The sequence below is a fragment of the Poecilia formosa genome, unplaced genomic scaffold, assembly GCF_000485575.1.
Source record: "Poecilia formosa unplaced genomic scaffold, Poecilia_formosa-5.1.2 Scaffold97, whole genome shotgun sequence".
Taxonomy (NCBI): domain Eukaryota; kingdom Metazoa; phylum Chordata; class Actinopteri; order Cyprinodontiformes; family Poeciliidae; genus Poecilia; species Poecilia formosa.
In genome coordinates, this window is record NW_006800036.1 from 1,296,037 (window position 1) to 1,317,154 (window position 21,118).

Here is a 21,118-nt window from a genome sequence, read left to right on the forward strand (position 1 = left end):
CACACACACACACACACATCAGCCCTGGGGGATGCATTCAGGGCAGTCTGTGGGTGTGGGGGAGCTGACGCTGTTAGTTTAATCTCACTGTTTGTTAAATTAAAGTCTGACTCCTCCGAACAGACTTAAACCCTGGGCTCATTCTGTCTGAACTGAAGACAAACCAACTCGAAGGAATATCAACACTGTGTTAGGCTTTTATTTGTTAGTTTTGGGTTCGATCATAGATCTGACGCACCTCGCCGAGTTTTGCCTAAAGTACAGCGCCAACGCAGTCAGTCACCCATCGTCTTTTTTCGTTTCACTTGCAACGAGTCAGAGTTTGTTACGATCATCGACAGGTTTTTTTTAGGCCTACTGTAGGTCTTTCGCTGTTTTAGAGGAAAGTTTTGTTGAGTTTTGTTTGTTATCTCACTCAATTTCTAATCTTTGTTCCTTTTTCTGTAATTGAGCTTATGAGAAACGCCAAAGGTAACACAGTTTCACAGGCAGAAACTATTAACTGGTAACTCGCTGTAAATGATCAACTGTCTCAGGTCCTGGGTTGGTTCTGTGTTGTTCTTCCTTTTCCTTCCCTAATTTCTTGAAGGCAAAGATTTCAGACACTGTTTGTCTGCTAGAGACAGATTTGTAGGCCAGACACTTTTTCTTTTGTCCTCCATTTGTTCATTTGACTTTTTATACTTTAAAACATGTTGTTTTGGTCGGACACAGGGCCGGAACTCAAAAAAAAAAAAAATGCTTAAAAACAAACAACTTATGAAATACTGTGCTTAGAGAAGACTTAATTAGAAGGTTTCATCCGAAGTATATAAATTCAAACTCTTTACCTCAAGCGTAGCATAGCATAATGGTGACAGTATTGGGATGCCAATTTCCCCGTTGCATAGAAAACTGAAAAGGAATTTGTCAAAATTTGATTTTCTTTCCCAGAATTAAACAAATGAAAGTGTTCAATACTTGCTTAGAAGTAAGACCAGTTTTAAGTCTAAACAACTTAAAATTGTGAGTTAGCAAACAAGTAGAATAATTAGAACATTTGTTTCTGAAACTGGCTTGGTACTAGAAGGGAAAATTAAATTTCTTAAGGATTACCATGAATCTTGTTGTCGGATAATCATTTTTTCCACAGCGTGGTCATTCAGAAAGACATTTCTCCAATGTATACAAACGCGTATTTTAATAGAGTTACTTATTTATATAAATGAGAGTTTATATAAATGAAACCTTGACCTGTAAACAGTGAGGTACTGGAGTGAAATTAAATGGAAAACTGTGCAAAGTCCAAAGAAAACCATCTGAAGACCTTCGGACGGTCTGGCAGCTTGGGGAGCAATTTATGAATAAAGTTAAAGTGCTTTAAAAGTATTCCTGGGTAAATTTAGTCATAACGGGAACCTTTCAATGACAATTGGTACTGCACCTGAAATATGAGAACTTGTCAAAGTCCAAAGAATATTTCTGAAAGACACTAAGAAACTTTGATTGGCAATTTTACCAATCAGTGGGAAAATTGATTGGTAAAATCAATTTTACCATTGAAATACATGTTATGAATACCTAACATGTATGAATTTCAAACGTCTTTCTGCACTAATAAAACTAACAGAGTAGTATGGCGGTGTCATGTTGAGGGATGTTTTTTTGTCTTTAGTAGTGTAACAAACAAGCAAACACCTTCCTGCTGAAATTAGCATTTTATTGGCCAAAATTAAGGGTCAATGTCCAAAGGAACAGTTTTAAAAGGATTTTCTGAAACCCATAGAGCAACTGATCAAGACCGCTTTAGCAGATCACAGAAAACGTGTCACCTTTAATTTCTCCATACCTAAATCTAAGCAGGTCTAAAGCATGCAGTCTGTCTGCACAAATACACAAAATATAAGTCGTGGTATTATCGTTTAAGGTACTTCTAAAACTTCCCAAATTAACTCGTCCAAGCTGCTGTCAGCAGCCTTCTTTGAGCTTCATCCTATCAGTTTGGTCGTCAGCCGAGCAGAACAGACCCTGTTTTTATCTGCCGCCCTCCTCCTCTTTCTCCTCCTTCTCCTCCTCCTCCTCCAGCTCAGCTGAACAGAGTTTGGGCGCTGCACTCTTTTCTTTTGTTGTTGAACGCAGCCCTTACAGTCCGCTCCTTCCCTCCCTCCCTCCCTCTCTTTCCTTTTTTTTTCCACCCATCCTCCCATCGCTCACTCACTCACTCCGTTTCATCCAGGGTGACGCCAGTCCCTCTCACCCCGCCCCGTTCAACTCAGTCCGCTGCGTTCATTTCATTCCTGCTCCCATTCCGCGCATATTTCGCATCCTTGGAGAGACGCTGCGCATTTTACGCACTCAGCGCGCCCCGATCCTTCATCAAGGCGAAGCCGAGGGCGGACTCCGGAGTTGGTCGAGCGCTTCCCGGTTCCGCGGCGGCTCCGATCCGTTGGGAAAGTGTGGGAATTAAAGGAGAAAAGCGGCGTTTGGATCGAGGTAAGTTCCCGAGGAGGAGTCCCCCCCTCAACCCTCCCACCTTCCTCTCCCTCCACTTCATCCCCTCCACCACCTCCTCCTCTTCAGCAAGCGCGTCTCAAATCCCCCGGACGTTTCGCGTGTTTCTTAAAAAATAAAAAAATTAAAAAAAAATAATAAAAAAATAGAGCAGTTTGAGCCAAATGGGAAGAAACATCTCAACATGTGGATGCTAAACAAGTCTAACAAGCTGATTATTCCTGAACCGCGTAGAGCTTCACAGCGGCTGTCGCTTCCACTCCAGTTTTATTATTTCCCCTTTTTCCCTTTTCGACACCGAGACCCACCTCCAAAAAAAAAAAAAAAATTAAATAAAAAATCTCGCTCTTTTGACACTTTCTTTTTTTTTTTTTTCCTTTTCCCACCTCTTCTGGTACGTTTCATACGGTAGAGCTGAGCCTGTGGGTGTCCGTAAATGGAGCAGCGTGTTGGAGAAGAGAAGCTTTCCGCTCGCAGAGCTGGGAGGCAGCTTAACAAAGCTGGGAGTGAATGGGGGACTTGTTGCATCGGCGGGGTTTTCTCTCTCCCTACACAGCCAGCCAGGCAGGCAGGCAGGCCCCAGTCAGGGAAACAGGCCACAGGCTGATAACAGCTAGTGTTTACCCAGTGGACACAGCACATCATCTGCTTCACGAAAACACACCAACATACAGGCTTTTGAAATCAGAGAAGGAAAGAAACCCCTCAGATTTTTATTTTTTTTTTTTGTTCATGCTGACACAGCTTCACTCTTATATGTAACATGTTGCTGATCCATATTTTTTATTTATTTTTTTGTCTTGTTTTCCTTTCTGTCATTATCAGCGTTGGTGGAGACTTTTCTCAGAACATCTTTTAAAGCCCTCTTCACTCTTGTGTTTTAAATATTGATTAAAGGGCTGCTCTCAGCCCCTTTTATAGCCTGAGATCTGTGGCAGCGCAGGCCAAACCACAATGTAATTATTGGAGGAAAATTACAGCCCTTAAGGATGAAACAGGGCAGATGCACTTCTTCTGGAACAGTAAGCCGTTTGTCAGATGTTTGGGAGGTGTGTGTGTGTGTGTGTGCGTGTGTGCGTGTGTGTGTGTGTGTGTGTGTGTGGAATAAAAAAAAAAAGGAAGAAAAGTCAGAGAAGAAGAGTTGGTGCCTGTTTGTTGATTGTTTTTTTTTGTGGTGTTAACTTAGTGGTAATGAGGAGGTGTAAGCTGGGAAAACAGACTAAATCCATGTTGTTTTGAAATGCTGAAAAAGGTGCAGACTTATTGAACTGCGATATTTCAGTCGCAGAAATGAATTATGCAAGTTGTTTTTGTAAATAAAAAAAAAGAGAAAGGATCATAATTTTCTGTCTGATACTGATTTAAAACAAAATATTGATGATGTGATCTGACAGTTTTATGCTTGATAAGTTCTGATGCGCAATAGGAAAACATCAAACTGTGCAGAGGTCGTCACCAATCGATGCCGATTTCCAGACTTCTTTGAGGTCATGCCTTACAATTTTGAACTGTCCCAATTTTCTTTCTCTTCTATGATTTAGAAATGTTTTCAAGTGCCTCGATCGATATAGTTTTCAACCCGACAGTACTGGGCTACATATGAACATAAAAATACTCGCATTATCTGAACTATTTTTCCTTGATCCGCTTTTATATTGGTCATTGATTAAAGGTCAAACACTGGAAAGTCACTTTAATTTTATACTTTTGCCTTAAAAATGCATCAAAGCTGAGAACTGCTGCCATTTTCTGCTCAGTGAAAGCATCATCCCTAAGCCCGTCCACTTTGTTTGAGTACAACAATAAACTTCATTAACATTTGCTTTTGTTCATAACTGGAGATAATCTTGATTCCTTCAGTTTCTGTTGGATTCAGATCAAAAACTCTGAAACATGTTTTCATTTTTATTAAGTGAGTTGCTTCTGAAACTTTTCGAATGAACTCTGAACCATCAGAATGTGATACCTATGTTGTAGCACGGTGGTGGTATGTCATGCTTCGTGATGCTCTTCCATCACAGCATGGAAGTTTAGAGGTAAATATTTTTGAGCTGAACTCAGAAATCTGTACAGATCGGGAAAAAGTCTGATTGATGTGTGTGTGTGGAAGAAATGTACGGGTGTAAGTTGAGAGAAGTGATTTGTGTGGCAAAATATTTTTTTTTAATTTCAGTTAAAAATATCAAATTGATCAGTTTTTAAACTGCAATATTTTTGTTTTAGGAAGAAAAAAAAAATAGGGCTTTTTTGCGACAATAAATACTCAAATTATCCAGAGATGGACATGAAACAATTTTTCTGTCAGATAGTAAATTCCAGTTTTCTGGAATCAGAGCGTTGCCTATTCTAATTCCAATTATGATATAGTCCATTATTAAAATAGGGATTATGAAGGAAAAAGCCTTCACTGGATTCCTTGACACAAGTAATATTTTTGAATCATACAGAAAATGAAGAAATTAAAATATAATTTTGGCTACAGATTTATTTATTTTTGTTTAAAAGAAAGCGAGTATTGTGGGAGGGCATTTATTTCCTAGACTGCTTTTTTTTATTTTGTTTTGTTTGTTTTTTGCTTTATTTTAAATTGAGATGCACCAGTCCACCAACATGACATTGGAATTTGCCAATGGATGTGATAGGTGATGGACTGGTCATATACTTTAAAAGAAAAAAGATGTTTTTTCTTCTAATTTATTAAGTGCAACAACTTCAATATGCCATAAATTCGGTTAAATTCAGTTAATAGATGCACCAACCAACAGCATGTGTCACATAAAACCCCCCCAAAAACAATCAGACAAAGGTTTAGAACATATGCTTTGATGAATAAATGAAGTAATTCATTATTATCTCCATCAAGAAACTTTTGACACATATTTCTAAATCTGTTCAAGTTTTCGACTCTTCTTGGTTGGTGGCATTTCTTGAAGAAGAAAAAAAAATACTCACAGGTTTTGTTTCTTTTCTTTTTTTTTGTCAATAAATGAAAAGCTGTGACTATCCTGAAAGTGTAACAGATAAAGCAGAGGGCGTTTGTGTGTCTGTCATTGTGTTTAAGCCTGCTTTGTCAGTCACTCTGGGCAAACAGTCTCCACTTTCCTCCCCCACCGCCCCTCTCTACCCCCCTCAGTGCCTCCCCCCCTCCTCTCCAGTTCGTTGACATCTGTTTTGAGACCTCCATGCACCTGTAGAGATTGTGTGTGTGTGTGTGTGTGTGTGTGTGTGAGTGTGTGTGTGTGTGTGTGTGTATGCCTATGTTGAGGACAGAGAAAGAGAGGGAAAGAGGGAGGGAGGTGCAAAATGCAAATCCGTGGATTTGTTCTGGGTCCGAGCAACGCAGACCGACTGACTAACGACCATTTGGTGTGTGTGTGTGGTGTGTGTGCGTACGTGTACACTTGTGTGTTTGCCTCTTGCCGTCCAGGCCCCTATTGTTGCAGCAGCAGCAGCAGCAGCAACAGGCGTCGCTGGCCGAGGACGCACCATATGTTCTCTGTGTGCTTTAGTCACAAACCGCTCACGTTTATGTGTGTGTTCATCTCTTCCACCAATGCTGCTGCAATATGGTGGAGTTTGGAGCCGACGGGCGGCTCGCAGCCTCCTTCCTCCTCCTCCTCCTCCTTGTTGTCTCATCTGTCGTCTCATTTCTCGGCACAAAATCCGGCACACAGATTTTTTTTTTTTCTTATGGGCCGGGATTAAGGAGGGAAATCTTCCCGGCACGAAATGAAGTCTTGTGACGTTGCGCTTTGTTTTAATTCTGATTATCTTTTTTTTATTTTTCTCAGCAGAATGTTTTGAGGGCGTTGCATCTAGTCAATGGGATGAATCAACAGGTGATACTCTAAATCCCGTCGGCAGCCAATTAGAGATTTTCCCTTTTTATCCTTGCTTTACCCTCTGCCCTTAAAGCGCTCCTCAGATTTTAACACTCGGCAGGAGACACCAGGATAAATTTATTCCGGCATATAAAAAAAAAAAACAAAAAAAAAACTGAAAGCAGGGTGTTAAGGTGGGGCGAGAATCTGAGTTCCAGTGTAATGAAATTTGGGGAGCGGAGCCGGTTTATTAGAGCAACAATGCTGAGTGTTTTTGTGTTTGGGGGCGAAGCAGTTAGGTGGGGTAAGGGAGGTTGAAGCAGGGGAGGGGGCAGGCTTTGTTTAGAGGACTGGGGGAACAATGGGCATCCTCCTGGGTGGGGTGTGGGAGTGTGCGGGGATGGGTGGGGGGGTAGGATTTGGAGGGGTGCTGCTGGTTTCTGGCTGCAGGAGGCCAGTAGATCCAGTGCTGGCTTGTCTGACCAGCTGGACGCCCTCCTCACTTTCACGTTCATAGTACTGCAGAGCAGGTTCATACAAAAGTTTTAAAGAGTTTGGGTTTAAAACTGTTCTCTCTATCTGTTTAAGTCTTTTTAATAAACCACGACAGGAAGTACCGGAGTGGTCACACTTTTCTGTGGTCGGTGTAGCACCTCCCCCACCTGTTGCTGCAGACTGCCAGCTGGTTGAAAGAAGGCTCCAACATGTTATGTGCTGCTGTATATATCAAAAATGATAAAAAAAAAAAAATGAAAAAATGACTTCGTAGTTTGATGCCTTGAAATCTGGACTCTGTGTCTTTAAGTGGCTCTTTCTGAGTAGGAGCCACTACTCGAGAGTTTGACTGAGGAGTAGTTCGTAAGATAAGCTCAGCAGACCGGCAGCTCCGCCAGGTATTTGCTAATCGCTGATGACGCTAGTCTGAAGGAGCTGAGTTGGTGAGTCGGGGCTTGTCGACTGCCTGAGCTAATCTATAGCAAGCAAAACTACACAAAGCCATATGACATTCTGAATTAGCACTTGAAAACTATACTGCTAATTGTAACGTGCTTAATCTTGAATATTTTTAGGTAGGTATTTAAAAAGTGACAAAAACCAAAGCCTTACCAAAGAAAGTTTAGTTCTGCCATTCTTGGTGTTAAAATCTCTTTCAATCAAATGCCATAAACCTCCTGGAGTTTTCCTCCCACACCTGTTGCTGCACACTGCTGCTCTGCTGGCTGAAAGAAGGCCCCATGCACTTTTCCCTCACTGCGGCCTTACTGGACATAATGGCCAGTAGGTAATGCAGACACCTTCAAAAATTTATTTTCATTGGTACCTCTGATCAGTTTTATGACATAATTTCTCAGTCAGAAGAAGTAATAAACCAACTTTTTTTTTTTTTTCTAAAATTAGGTAGCTCTTATCTTTTAACAGTTTTTAGTTGCAAATCTAGAGTGTTGTCCAGTGTGAGACAAGAAGGCTGCAGTGCATCAGAAAAGTGTGCTTCCACGTCTCACCTGCGGGTTGTAAATGTGGTCATTTGTCCTGGTCTGTGTGGGTCCATAGAGAGGTCAGCTCTGTGCAGGCGAACATTTTAACAGGAGAAAAAAAAAGGTAAACTACAGCTGTGATGAGAAGAAGGAAAACACACATAAAGCAGTATTGTGGGAGGAGATTTACCGTTAACCACAACAGACCTCTGAACCAGCAAATTCCTCCAGTTTTAAAGGATCCCTTTGATTAATTAACTTATTCCAGATATATATTTCTTAATGTTTTTTTTTATCTGCTGCTGGTGATGTTTATCATTGCAGATGAACAGTAAAATAGGACTCACATTACTCACAACTAAAACTTCTGATTATATTACTATGAGTAAGTAGCCATATTTACTGTCGGTTTTTCATGTATCTTCAATGTCTACATTTATTTCTATGACTAATGTGACGCTAAAAATGATAAAAATCAAATGTTCAGCTAGTTTAACCCTTTTTGTTAAATAATAATGACCAAAATAAGAGATGGAGGATGAGACAATATCCCATCCTTTCTGCCTTTCAGCTAAGTGGATGGATCCCACCCCCAACCTCACCACCACCTTACTCCATAGGAAGCCTGAATCAACCCTGGTGTTTCCTGAGCACAGCAGGAAGTGAACAGGAAGCCTTGATTCAGACTAATTCTTGTGTACTTTCCCGGCTGGAGGATTTGACATGATAAACACGGTGCCGAGAGGCACAACAGCTTCACTCTGCTCTCCGATACTCTCACAGCAGACCGAGGCTTCCCTGCTGCCGCCCGCTCACCGCCTCGGCTTTTGTGCAGGCGGCCACCGATTGCTCTCTGTTGGTTAACTTGATGCACGGTGGACATTTTGGCATCTTTGTCATTTCCCGGAGTTTCCCCTCGAATCGCTTCCTTGCAAACCTGTCTTCTGTTGATGCCATTAGAGTTAGCAGCTGAGGATTGAGACAGGAAATGGAACAGAAAAAAAAAAGAAATGTGATCCTCCAGTAGAGGCAGCGGGACTGTTTAAATTTTAAGAGGAAGTAACGTGTTTAATCGTTCTTCATAAATAAAAAGGAGCTCTTAGCAATTGAATGTGCTTTTCCGGCCTTGCTGATGGCGCTAAAGCTCTGAGCTTATCAGTTTCTAAACTGGAGCTCCGGTGATTTTTTCATTTATTTATTTTTTAAAAGCACAAACACTACCGTTAAATGGTTGTTTCTGATTAAACATAAGTCTTGGAACTAGTTTTACAAATAAGTTGGGAATGATAGCTCTCCTCCAGGATGGCAGAAGAGCGGATGGATCCTGAGACATTTCCTTCTATTTTAAAATTGACCAAAGAACAAAAAGAAGAATAGGAAAAGTTATTTCATGATTGGGGAATGAAACGTACTGGAGGGAGGGAGCAACACAAAGTAATGGAACATAAATGATGAGTGAAGATGCAACAGATCAATTTTTAGCAGATTACGTGAAAAACAGACTTTGATGCTGCTTAAAATGCAAAACAATGAGTCAGGGGCCAAATCAGCTGTGGCAGGAAACTATTAAAGAATCCACTTCTCTTGCAAACAGATGCTATTGATGTTTTTCAACAGAAAATATTTTAGTCTATCGAATTAGTGATGAGGACTCTGCCCGAGTTATGGAAGTTTGTTTTGTTATCAAATCTTGGATACTTGCTCTTATATCTGTAAGAAATCTTTTCTTCCCTTTTCTGTTTGAAGGGCTGAGATTAGTGAACTTAATAAGCTGCTGTTGGACAGTCAGTAACAGTGTTTATTTTTAAAACTGACAATTAACCCAACCAGGTTAAATCTTCTCATTTAGCCTGACTTTTAGAAGGTATAAAATAATCAACTCTTTCTTCTGCTTGTTGTTGTTAAGCGTCATCAGGTCGGGTTTTGTTTGTTTCAGGCGTCCCCTTTTCACTGTGAAAGCCCTGGGCAGAAAATTAATTTAATTCCAGTTATTCATTTTTGCTACTATCAGCTAAATCAACTTATTAAAAAAAAAAAAGTTTTTTTTTAATTTTATTTCCACTAAATTAAAGAAGCAATTTTGACATTTTGTAAGAAATGTATCCATTATATTGTGTGCTCTCCTATTTGTTGGAAGACAGTACGCAGCAACAGGAGGAGGAGGGAAAACTTCAGTTACTCTGACACGTTCTCAGATTTTTCACCATTTAAAGGACTTTCCTTGTTTCAACCCAAGTGCATCGTGGAAACACCCAAGATGTAGCTGCACCAGTTCAGCTTTTACAGGGTAAACACTTGCTGACTCAGCTCATCTCAGAATCACATCACTTATATATAACTCATCTAAATGAAAGGAAATGACATCAGGCATGTGCCGCTGGCGTCATTTCAAAAACATCATTTACTGACATTGGTCATTTGCATGTATAGATTGAAATATCTTTTGACAGAGGTATGCTTTCTCAGTACAGCAAAAATAATTTGGATTATAAAATAATCTCTGTTTTGTGCATCAACGTGTCTTTCTTTTAGTCTTTCAGATTTTTACTAAACTGTAATCAAAGTGGAATGAAAAACATGGTGTTGGTTCTTGTGCTGACAAACGTTTCGATGCATTTAATTTACAGGATAAAAAATAAATAAAACTTGTCAGTATTTGACCCGTCGATCCCAATTTAGAGAAGTTTGATGGATAACCGACTAACTTGGATCACCGACCGATTGGTTATGGAGGCATAATCTGCTTGGTTGTCTGTTCAGAGATGTGGTGGCGTGTGGAAAGGACGATATTAATAATAAGTGGAATTAAAATTCATTCAGTGCCGTTGTGTACTCCGCCGCTCTCCTGCATGTTTACAGGCCGAACAAGTCTCCGCGCTCCCCTGCCTCCTAACCTGCGTCCGTCTAAATAAAGCAACACCCAAGTTTTAATGGACCGCAGATGGAAAATACAGTTCAGGGGGCTAATTCACTTTGCACTCGTGTTTGTGTGTTTTGAGGAGAGTAGGAGCGAGCGGAGCCCGCGCGAGCTGCAGAGGATGTAATTGTGGTGAGAGATGGGGGAGATGGAGGTCACTGTACTCTTTTCAAGCTCGTGCAGCCGCACAATGCTTCTTTGCAAGGTGTTGGATAAGACTCATCCACGGACGCAACGCGCATGCAGCACGTGTGTTTAGCCGTGGCACAATGCTCCCATGTTCACACTTATTAAATGGTGTTGGTATTGCTGCAACCTCCCTGGGCTTCTTGTTTTTTTCTTTTTTCTTTTTTTCTCTGACTTGTGTAGGATTTCATCCCGTGTGTGTGTGTGTGGGTGTGTGCGTGTGTGTGTGTGCGTGCGTGCGTGCGTGCGTGCGTGATGGTGCACATGTGACAACAACCATCCTTTTCCACCAGGAAGAAACTGGATAATGGCTTAGCCTTACTCAGCAAAAAAAAAAAAGAAAAAAAAAAAGAAAAATCAAAAACTGTCTGGAGAAGAATGACGGACAGCAGATAGAGGAGCTGCCGGCAAAAACCTTTTACCAACACTTTTCCACGAGGAAATAAGCACTTTGCTGTATCAGTGTGTAATCTGTGACGAATTACTAAGTGTGTGCATAAATGGTGACGCCTCTGAGAAGAAATGGTAAAATAATGAGAGACACATGCTGCGAATTACAGCCTCTTCACCACTCATAAAGCAACTCTCTCTGTCTATCTCAAGTGTGTATTAGCGCCTAAAGAGAATAAAATGAAGCTTTACTGGTTACTTCGCTGCAAAGCTTTCGCGGGAGCCCCATTGAGTTATTTTATCTTTATCTTTTTGTGTTTCTTTTTAATACGCAGAGGTTCGAACTAATCACCTAATAGACTCTAAAATACTTATTTTTCTCTCCGTATTGTCTAAGGATGAATTGATTCGAGGTGAATTCAGTAAAACTAGGTCCGTGTGACGATGGAATATGAATACAGGGATGTGCGTCAATGCCGAAACCAAAAAAAAAACACTGAGGTGAGTTGCGTCAATATTTAGATGCAGAGATCTAATATACTTTTGCAGTGTTTCTGCTGGTCGTCCAGATGGAGTTGAAACCAGATAAATTTTATAAAAAGAACAACCAGTTGTTTTTTCTTTGTTTGTTTTCTTTTTTGACAGTAATTCATATCTTTCCTGTTTTAGGTTAGCTGGGATTCTCAAAATGATTTCAATTTGCACATTACTCACAGAGGAATTAGGTTTTTACCAACCTGGACTGAAAGGCCAGTCAGTGAAGAAAAAGCCATTGCCTCAAAAGCAACATGAAAACACATTGCATTTAGTAAATGCACACAAAAACAGTAGGAAGCTTTGAAAACCTGAGAATACCATCCCTACTGCTAAGTATGAAGCAGCTGCATCATGTCATGTGTTTCTGTTGGAGGGAATGATGCACTGCCCAGAATGTTGAAGTGGCAATGGGTGTTCAAAACAGACAATGGGGCTAAAAATGCTGTCAGATTAGTTAAAAAGTGGCTTAAGGAAAGCAAAGCTAGCTACACCAGTTCTGGGACTGAATTCCACCAAGCTACTATGTAAAGATTTTGAAGGGTGACCCAACAATATTTGACTCAACCATGCAGTTTACAAGGAAATACATGTAAACTTATGAACTACTGAGACGTTACAAAAAGGCTTTAAAAACTCTATTGCTTATTTTGACATTTAGCAAGTAGATTCAGCTTTGCTAATCCCTGTTGAAGTAAAACAGTTAAAGTGAGGGGGTAAAATGTTAGGAGTGTTTTAATGCGGTATGTCTAAATATCTGATTTCAGTGGTTTGTGTATTGAAAAGTAGCTTTCCACCTTCAGAACAGCAAACACTATTGGATATTAGAGTGACGATAACTTGAAGATTGCCCTTGAAACATTTCAGTCGGTTTGTACAGCTTTCTGAAAAGGCAATTGTTTTTTTTTTTCCTTCTTTCCTGCTTTATGACCTCTGTTTGCATCAGAGCCCTGCACACATTTCCTACCCTGTGCTGTCATGTGTGAGTGGATCATAAGTGGATATCTCACAGAGGAGAGAATCTGGCTGAAAACTACTGACGGAGCTGCGCTAAAAGCACATGCAGAGGCAAGCAAGGACACGTGTCCTCAGCAGAACTCGTGTTGTTGGCCCTTTGACCCCTGTGCAGAAAGGCATTGACTCTAATGGATGTGATGCGCAGCAATACAAGGGAGGTTGCTGGCTGTTTTCCTCAGAGGCTGTAATGTCAGCTGATATTTGGTGATAATCAGATCAAAGAAGAAAAAAGTCATTTGAGATGCTGTGGGTTATCAATGTTGGAAGCAATGATTGCTCTACTACAAGTTAGAAATGCAAAAGGACTACTGTATTTTTCGGACTATAAGCCGCTACTTTTCCGACCCCCCAACGCTTTGAACCATGCAGCTTTTCTGTTGATTTTTCTTCAACCACCAGGGGGCTCTTTAGCAGGAAGTGAATCATTGGAAGTCAAAATTGGAAAGCAAAGAAGAAAGCGCTAATTTTCATTTAGAACAAGCACATGCTAGCAGCAGATGCTATGGATGAGATCAACAGCTCGGCGTGAACAAATCCATGGTTCAGCGTTGGAGACGCAGGGCTGCGTCCTTATGGAAAACCGAGAGCGGTGGAGATACCAGCGGCTTACAGCCCGGTGGGGCCTGTGGATGTACATTTCCAGTTTTTTCTTTTTTTTTTTTTAACTTTGTGGGTGTGGCTTATAGGGAGGTGCGGTCTGTAGTCCGAAAAATACTTAATCCATCACCTGCAATGCTTCTTACCAATCTTTGAATGTTGTTGTGTTTTGCAGTGTTTGCAGCTATAAAGATAAAAGTCACAATGAATATTAATTAAGCACTTAGTAAGGTGTTTTTGGCAATGCAATCTATGACTGCACACAATAAGGAGCAAATACGGCTCTAAAAACAATGATACTTACACATTATCTCCAGTGACATGAAGCACTTTGCTAAAGAGTGCACATTAATCGCATCAATTCATATTTTCAAATATTAGTGACTAATAATGCTTTTACTGAACAAATACTTTTTTAAAAAAAGTTCAAACAGGACATTATTGTTGCTGTTTACTTTTGCGGTTTACTAACATCATTCAGAGTTTGTCATAATCACTATAACATAAACATTTTTATTGCGGTATTTAATCTTTGCTCTGACTATAACAATAGATTAAGCAATAACTTTTTTGAAGAAAGCTCTGCCAAGTCAGAGGCAGTTTCTAAATCCACCTACTGGCACACACACATGCACAACCCGAACACTGGCGCAAAGTTATTTTGTTAGGGTTTTTTTTTAAAAATTATGTTCTTTTTTTCGTTTTGTCATTGTTAATAATTGTCATTTTCCTTTTTCCCACCCACCACCTGTTTCTGCTTGTTACTGGGATGGCATTTTCACTTTCATATTTAAGTCTGACTCAATCTGTTACACCATTAAGTCAATAAAGTCAGTTGTGCAACAGGAGAAATATTTCCCTTTAATAGTATATTATGAGTGAGTTATTAGTATATTTAGGATAGTTTATCAGTGCTTAACTAGGAGAAAAAGAATAATGATTTTCCAATTTTAAGTACATAGGTACAAAATAGTTTGTTTATGAGTTCAAAACAGAAGTAGGTTGGGATGAAATGTCAATGGTATAAATAGGGATTCAAATTGGCCCCAAAACTACCATTTTAAAAAATTATGGAGCGCTGTACGGGTGAATGGAAAATCATTTTTAAAAAGTTGCACTTATTACAGAAATCCACACATGTCCTCCATAGGGTCCAGTTTGGTGTTCAAGGACACACACTACATCAGCTGCAGCTGAAATCATATGCCTATAAATACATTCAGACCTTTTGAATAACATGAAGTGTTTTTGAAGGATCTCACCTTGTGGAAATCTGCAGTGGAGGCCGTTAGCATAGCAAGACAAATGAAGCACCCCTGAGTCTGTTCAGAGATACTGAATGCTTTGGTCACATTTGCACCCATAAAAAATAAAAATAAAAAAAAATAAAAAAATTAATGTAGTGCCATACAGTCTGTCCTTGATGTAAAATGAAAATGATTCCATGAAAATTGGAAATGCAATATGAACTGATTTTCTGAATAATTCCACACAGTCTTAAAACGTGGCATTCCACAGTAGATTGGATGATTGTTTGAACTGAGGATTATAATGAAACATGGAAGGCGAAGGAGAAGTGTTGGTTTAAACGTGAACACGTGTTGCTTCTGATGGAGGCCGATGAATGCTAAAGAGGAAAGTGGGGGGAAGCTAAAACAAGGTTGAGGTGAGAGTTGAAGGCAGCTGTGTGATTGTGGCTGGATGCCCTGTGTGTGTGTGCGCTCCTGAGGGCGGGCACTGAGTCCCTGAAGCCAGCTGACCTGGCTGAGGCATGTCGTCTCATCAGATCCTTGTGTGGCAAACATCTTTCTCCAGCGTCCATCGGCTACTGATTCTCTCTTTCTGTTAGACCTCTTCTTATATTATTATTGTTTTAAGGGAAAGTTTAGCTTTTTACAAGTGGGGACATATGCAGTAGTTACAAGAAATCAGTATGTTACCAGCTGTAGTGATGTCAGTTTGGAGAATGGTAGAGAGGCGCTCATCCAGGACATGTGTTCGCATCTTTCAGAGGAAAGTATGTGTTTGGTGCAATTTTCTAACATTTGTAGCAACAATTAAAATACTCCAAGCACTTTATGCAAATGTTTAATGCTCATCTAATGTTTTTTACTTTGGGGTGTGGGGAGAGACTTGTTTTGAATGTATGAAACAAAGCCAAAACAAATTCTCAGGCTAAAACACATGAGTTTTATATAACAAGAAATCTTCATCACTTTTAGAGATTAGCCTTTGGAGTTTTCACAGAATATAAAGCCTGCAGCTTTCCAGCACTCTTACAGCAAGTTCAGGATCATTGTTTATCTGTCCTGACCACAAGTTTTATGGCTTTGGTCCACTCCTACAGCTTTCACTGTGGCATTTCTGAAAGAGACATTTTAGTTTTTTTGGATTCCTCCACACTCTAAAGACAAAGTTAACAGCTCCATCTTGGAGGTGGCAGACTGAGAATGTCTAAAATCCAGATAAAAAAAAAAAAAAGGGTAACACTTTATTTGAAGGGGGATAAATAAGACTGTCATGACACTTTCATAAACATGACATAACACCTGTCATGCACATCAATAAGTCTTCATGAATATTTATGACTGTTGTCATAAAGCGTCATTCGGTAAATTATGACATTTTTAATACAAAGTTGACATTATTCAAAATGTCTTTGTTATGACAACTTGACATTAACCAAGAAATCATTACTGTTTAAACTTTACCTTTAATAACATAAAGTTACCTAATTTTTAAAGTGCAATCAGTAATACTTTTATAACAAATTTATATCAGTAATGATTTCTTGGTTAATGTCAAGTTGTCATAACAAAGACATTTTGAATAATGTCAACTTTGTATTAAAAGTGTCATAATTTACCGAATGACGCTTTATGACAACAGTCATAAATATTCATGAAGGCTTATTCATGTTCATGACAGGTGTTATGACATGTTTATGAAAGTGTCATGACAGTCTTATTCACCCCCTTCAAATAAAGTGTTACCAAAAAATGTTTGTTTTATTTTATTTTTATTTTTCATGAGTTTTAGCCTCTGCCATGTCTTGAAATAAAATGTTATTTTTATTTTTTTATTTTTTTTTATTTTGACTACTGGTATGTAAATACCACTTAAAAAGCGATTAAATATTTTAACTTAATAGTCCAAAAATGGTATGTAGGAGATTGTTTTTAAACTGTCCTATATGTATTTTAGGCCAATGTTGTGGGTCTAATGAGTGTGTCTGCTTTTTGGTGTGGAGGAACCCAGAACTTACCGGACAGCCCTGCTGCTGTGGGAATGCCCTGTGGTTCCCTAGAATGAGCTGGAACCAGGGGAGTGTGATGTCTGAGGGAGTTCCTCTTAGACCTGTGGGCCTGCAACCTGCTTTTACATCAGCAGGGCTACAGTATTGGTCAAGGAGATAGAAATATGTCATGACAGTTTGAAAACAATCTCCTACATGCCATGAGGCGGAGAAAGAGACGTGTGGAAGCTCGAGGCGAAATGCTGGCTTGTGCACTGATAGCAAGTCTTAGTGTATTGAAATATTTTCTTGCAGTGTTTACAGAACGTTCCTGTCTTTCTCTCAAAGTATTTGCAGAATAAATATTTTGAAAGTGTTTGGTGGATTCCTCTGAGCTAACTTAACCAAAATTATGTTAATCAACTAAAAAGGCTTGCAAAAAACCTTTAGCATGTCTTATTTAGCATGTCTTAGCTAGCATGTCTTAGCTAGCATGTCTAATTGTAAAACAGCCCAAGTTTGCGACAAAGGTAGAAAGAAAGCATGTTTAACTAACCAGCTAAATTAAAACATTTCATCTGATGTATCTCTTTACTTCTGTGAAATGCAATTAAAGTTTATTTATTTATTTATTTATTTATTTATTTATTTATATTTAGTTAAATCTTTTGGTATTAATGTTAAAAAGACAGACTTTTATACAATGACCTTCAAGTCAGTGATAGAGATTCACTGCAGCACCCACATAGGTTATAACACTGCTGCTCTAAATACTATAGGTTTCCTGTGTGTTTCTCCTCTGAACAGTGATCACAATGGGGCTTTCAGGAGCTTTAGATCCATTTAAGGAGAAGAAATGTATCCGTAGAAGCTAAAGCTCATTGTCCTGCACTGTGCCTTTAGAAACCAAATGTTTTGAAAATGTCTTAAAACTAACTTTCAATTTAGGAAAAAAAAAAGTCTCAATATTTCTATATCTGTTGCTTTAGATCTTTATGTCAGGGAGTTCTTACACGATAATCTGAATACATGAATGCTGTTACGCAGAAATGGATTGTTATTTGACGTTTTCCTTCTCCGCCAAGGTCTGGGAAAGAAAGAGCTCACTGAAAACTCTACACATGGCATTAAGTCTTTTGATAAAGGTACATCAAAAGAGCGATTCAACACATTTAAGACCGAATAACCCACATTCAGCTTATTCTGTTTTCTTGCTTTTGATATTTTACACCAAGCTTTTGGTTCACTTGACCTTTCAGTTTTATTCTTGCGTCTGAACCGTCAGAGTCGTTCGGTTTGTAGAATGTCTTTCTCTCCTTCTCCACTCCACGAGGAAACGATTCTACTGAAACAAAATTATATTTTTCACATTCTTTAACTTTCACCACCTGTTTTACTTTTGTGTCTCCTTTCCAGTGTTATTCAATATTTTGCCGAACATCTGTTCAGCAACACATTTAAGGAAGGTTTTTACATCAAAACCTGTTTTTGTGTGTGTGTGTGTGTGTGTGGGTGTGTGTGTGTGTGTGTGTGTGTGTGTGTCCTGGAAAATAGATGTCATCAATGGGCTTTCTCAGCTTTCTTTTAACAATTTTCAACTGATCAAGGATAAACTTCTCTTTAATCATTTCTTTCCTCAGCAAAGAGGAAAATGTGTTATCTTTTAGGATGAACTTGCCTTGTGATTTCAGTTTTGCTTGTATTCAGGAACGTTGCAGAACAGTTGCGCTGGTGAACTTGTTTGGTCTTTGCCTTTATAAAATACACTGAATGCAGCAGACATCGTGTATGCAAAGCACATACACACATGAGCATGTAAAGTTGTTGTCATTTGCTCAGTAAGTGATGTCCTGCGCAGATCCACATTTTCTGCAACAATTTGTCTTGAGGACTGGTGTGTTGTAGCATTATCTGGTCGACAGTGCACGGCGTTTCCAACGTTTCTGTGCTAATAAGCAGATTTAATTTCAGGTTGGAAAATGCCAGGGATAAAGACCTGAGTCGACTTAGTCTCGAGAGAAAGTTCAGCTGCAAAAACAAACACTTCAGACTTGACTTTGACTTTTGCTCTAACGACTCTAGACTTGACTTAAACTCGCGGCCTGGGACTTGATGCTCACGAACAAACTGGAGATGGAGAACAAGCTGCATGGCAAGAGCAGATAATTTCAGTAAATGATTAATATTGTCCCACCTAAGTTACTGTAGTGTAAACAAATGACTGATTGTTATGGTGTCACAAAACATAATGCATGAGTTTACTTTATTTATTTTTTTTGACAGTATGTGCCAGTGACAGGAGTTAACAGTGACTTAACAGCATCATTTACAGTTTGTGAACCACAGACAGCAGATTTCAGAGGGATGCACATGTTTTCCTGTTCATGGATCCATTGATTTAATTTATTTGAAAGAAATGCTCACAAATCTGGAGGTATTAATGATCCACAAAAATGTGTTCATGTTACACAATGTTACACATTGAAATGACCACATGGACAGCTCTGAAAGTGGATTAAATAGTTTAGGTTCAGTTCAGAAGAAACATTGTCTAATTTATGTCTGACATCAAAAAATGTTTTGGTTTATTAAAATAAAAGCACCTCTTGCTTGAGTTATATAAAAAATATATATTATTTCTTTTTTGTAAAGATGAACAATTGAATGTTCTAAAAAAAAGTTATAAGCTAAATTTGGTCTAAGGATAATATAAGTACATAAAATCCTTGGACTTTTCTAGAAGATGCTAAGGTTAATTTTCTTCAGCACAGTTAGAAAAAAAATGAACTTGTTGCAGTTTTGTCATTATTAAATACAGTTAATAATAAGGCGGTAGTTAACAGTTTATAACATAAAGCATTCGAGAAACACAAATAAAGTGAACTAAATTGAAACTCTGAATTCTCAGACTGCGAAACGCTTCAAAAATGTTTTAATTAGTGTTTACCGGAACATTTTTCAGATGTCAGACACTGCAGAATCGATGGCGTACAAAGGAGACTTTTCGAAAGGGAAAAAAAGAGAAAGATTTTAACGTTAGACCTGAATCCAAATGACTTTCAAATGCGCTCAGGGGAAAAAAATAGATAAAAAAATAAAAGGAATGTGTCTTGAGGACTGAGGCTATGCCCTCTCACCAGCCTGAAAGCTTTAAAGACAATTTCACACTGGCAGATTTTTCAGCTTTTTGTGCTGCATTTTGATACAAATGCCAAAATTACTTCAAAACAAAAAAAGTTGGAAACTCCTTCAAACGATGGACTATATGAGGACAACTCATTATAACACACACACACACACACACACACACAAAAACCTTGGTTTTCACAAACGCGTTTAAACTCTTTAGGAAGGAAACGTGGCTGTTGCACAGACATGTGTCCCACTGGATGAATGAATCCTTGTGTGAATGGAAAACCGCTGCAGAGGCGCAGAGACTGTGTGAAGCTGGAGAGGAAACGGAAATGGGCTTGAACAGAATAAGCATGGAGAACGGTCCGCAGGGCTGACTCTGGTAAACCGGCTGATCTCCTTCATTACTCATGCCTGTGAGTCTTCGCCAGCAGATGTTTTCTTCCCGACTTGTGGTGTTTTCCCTCAGGTGTTTGTGGGAGGGAGGAGGGGGGGGGGGCAACAACAACAAAACCCCCCTGCCTCTTACTGAGATCCTGCGTACAGATGTAGATGAAGTAAGTCCAAACTGTTGCCCGCTGCTTCCTGCTTCGCATGTTTCACTTGCGACCATGCGTTCTGTCAAGTGTAATTGTGTAAAAATTAGTCAGATCAAGGCGCGCACACACACGCACACACACACACACACACGCTTCCTTCACACTTGCAGGCTCGTTCAGGCTGTAGCGAGGGACTGTGCATGGGAAGTGTGAACAGTAGAGGGCCAGACAAAGTGACATGTGTTCACCCGAGGGGCTGGCACTGTAATTGTGTGTGTTTCCACGTGCCCGCGTGCATATGTTTGTGTGAGAGCGCGGTGTTTAGCGCGCCAGCCCTGCTGTTTACTGTGGGGGATTTTAGAAGAATTGTGGGCAGCTGGCAAGCCCCTTCAGTTTCTCTTTCTCTGTTTTTTTTCTCCCTCTCCTAAATCTGCCGGTAGCTGTGCGTAGTCGTTCTCTGCCCTTCAGTCGCTCGCTCCACTTATGTGGTTATGATGTTCCACAGCGATTTAACAAAATAGGCAATTTCCTTCGTGAAAAGAAGCAATAATTTGCATTTTAGGAGTTGGGATACAGGCTTATGACATGTTGCTATAAAAGCTATTTAAATAAATGACAAAAAAAAAAAAAAAAAACAACAAACAACAAATTATAATAATTTTTTTTTTAAATGAGTGGCTAAATATGGGAAGGAAAGAGCAGCGAAAGAGTTGTTTTTTTGATGACTTGCACAAATGCTGTAGAATCTTATCTTCATATTCAAAAACAAACAACACAACAAGAGG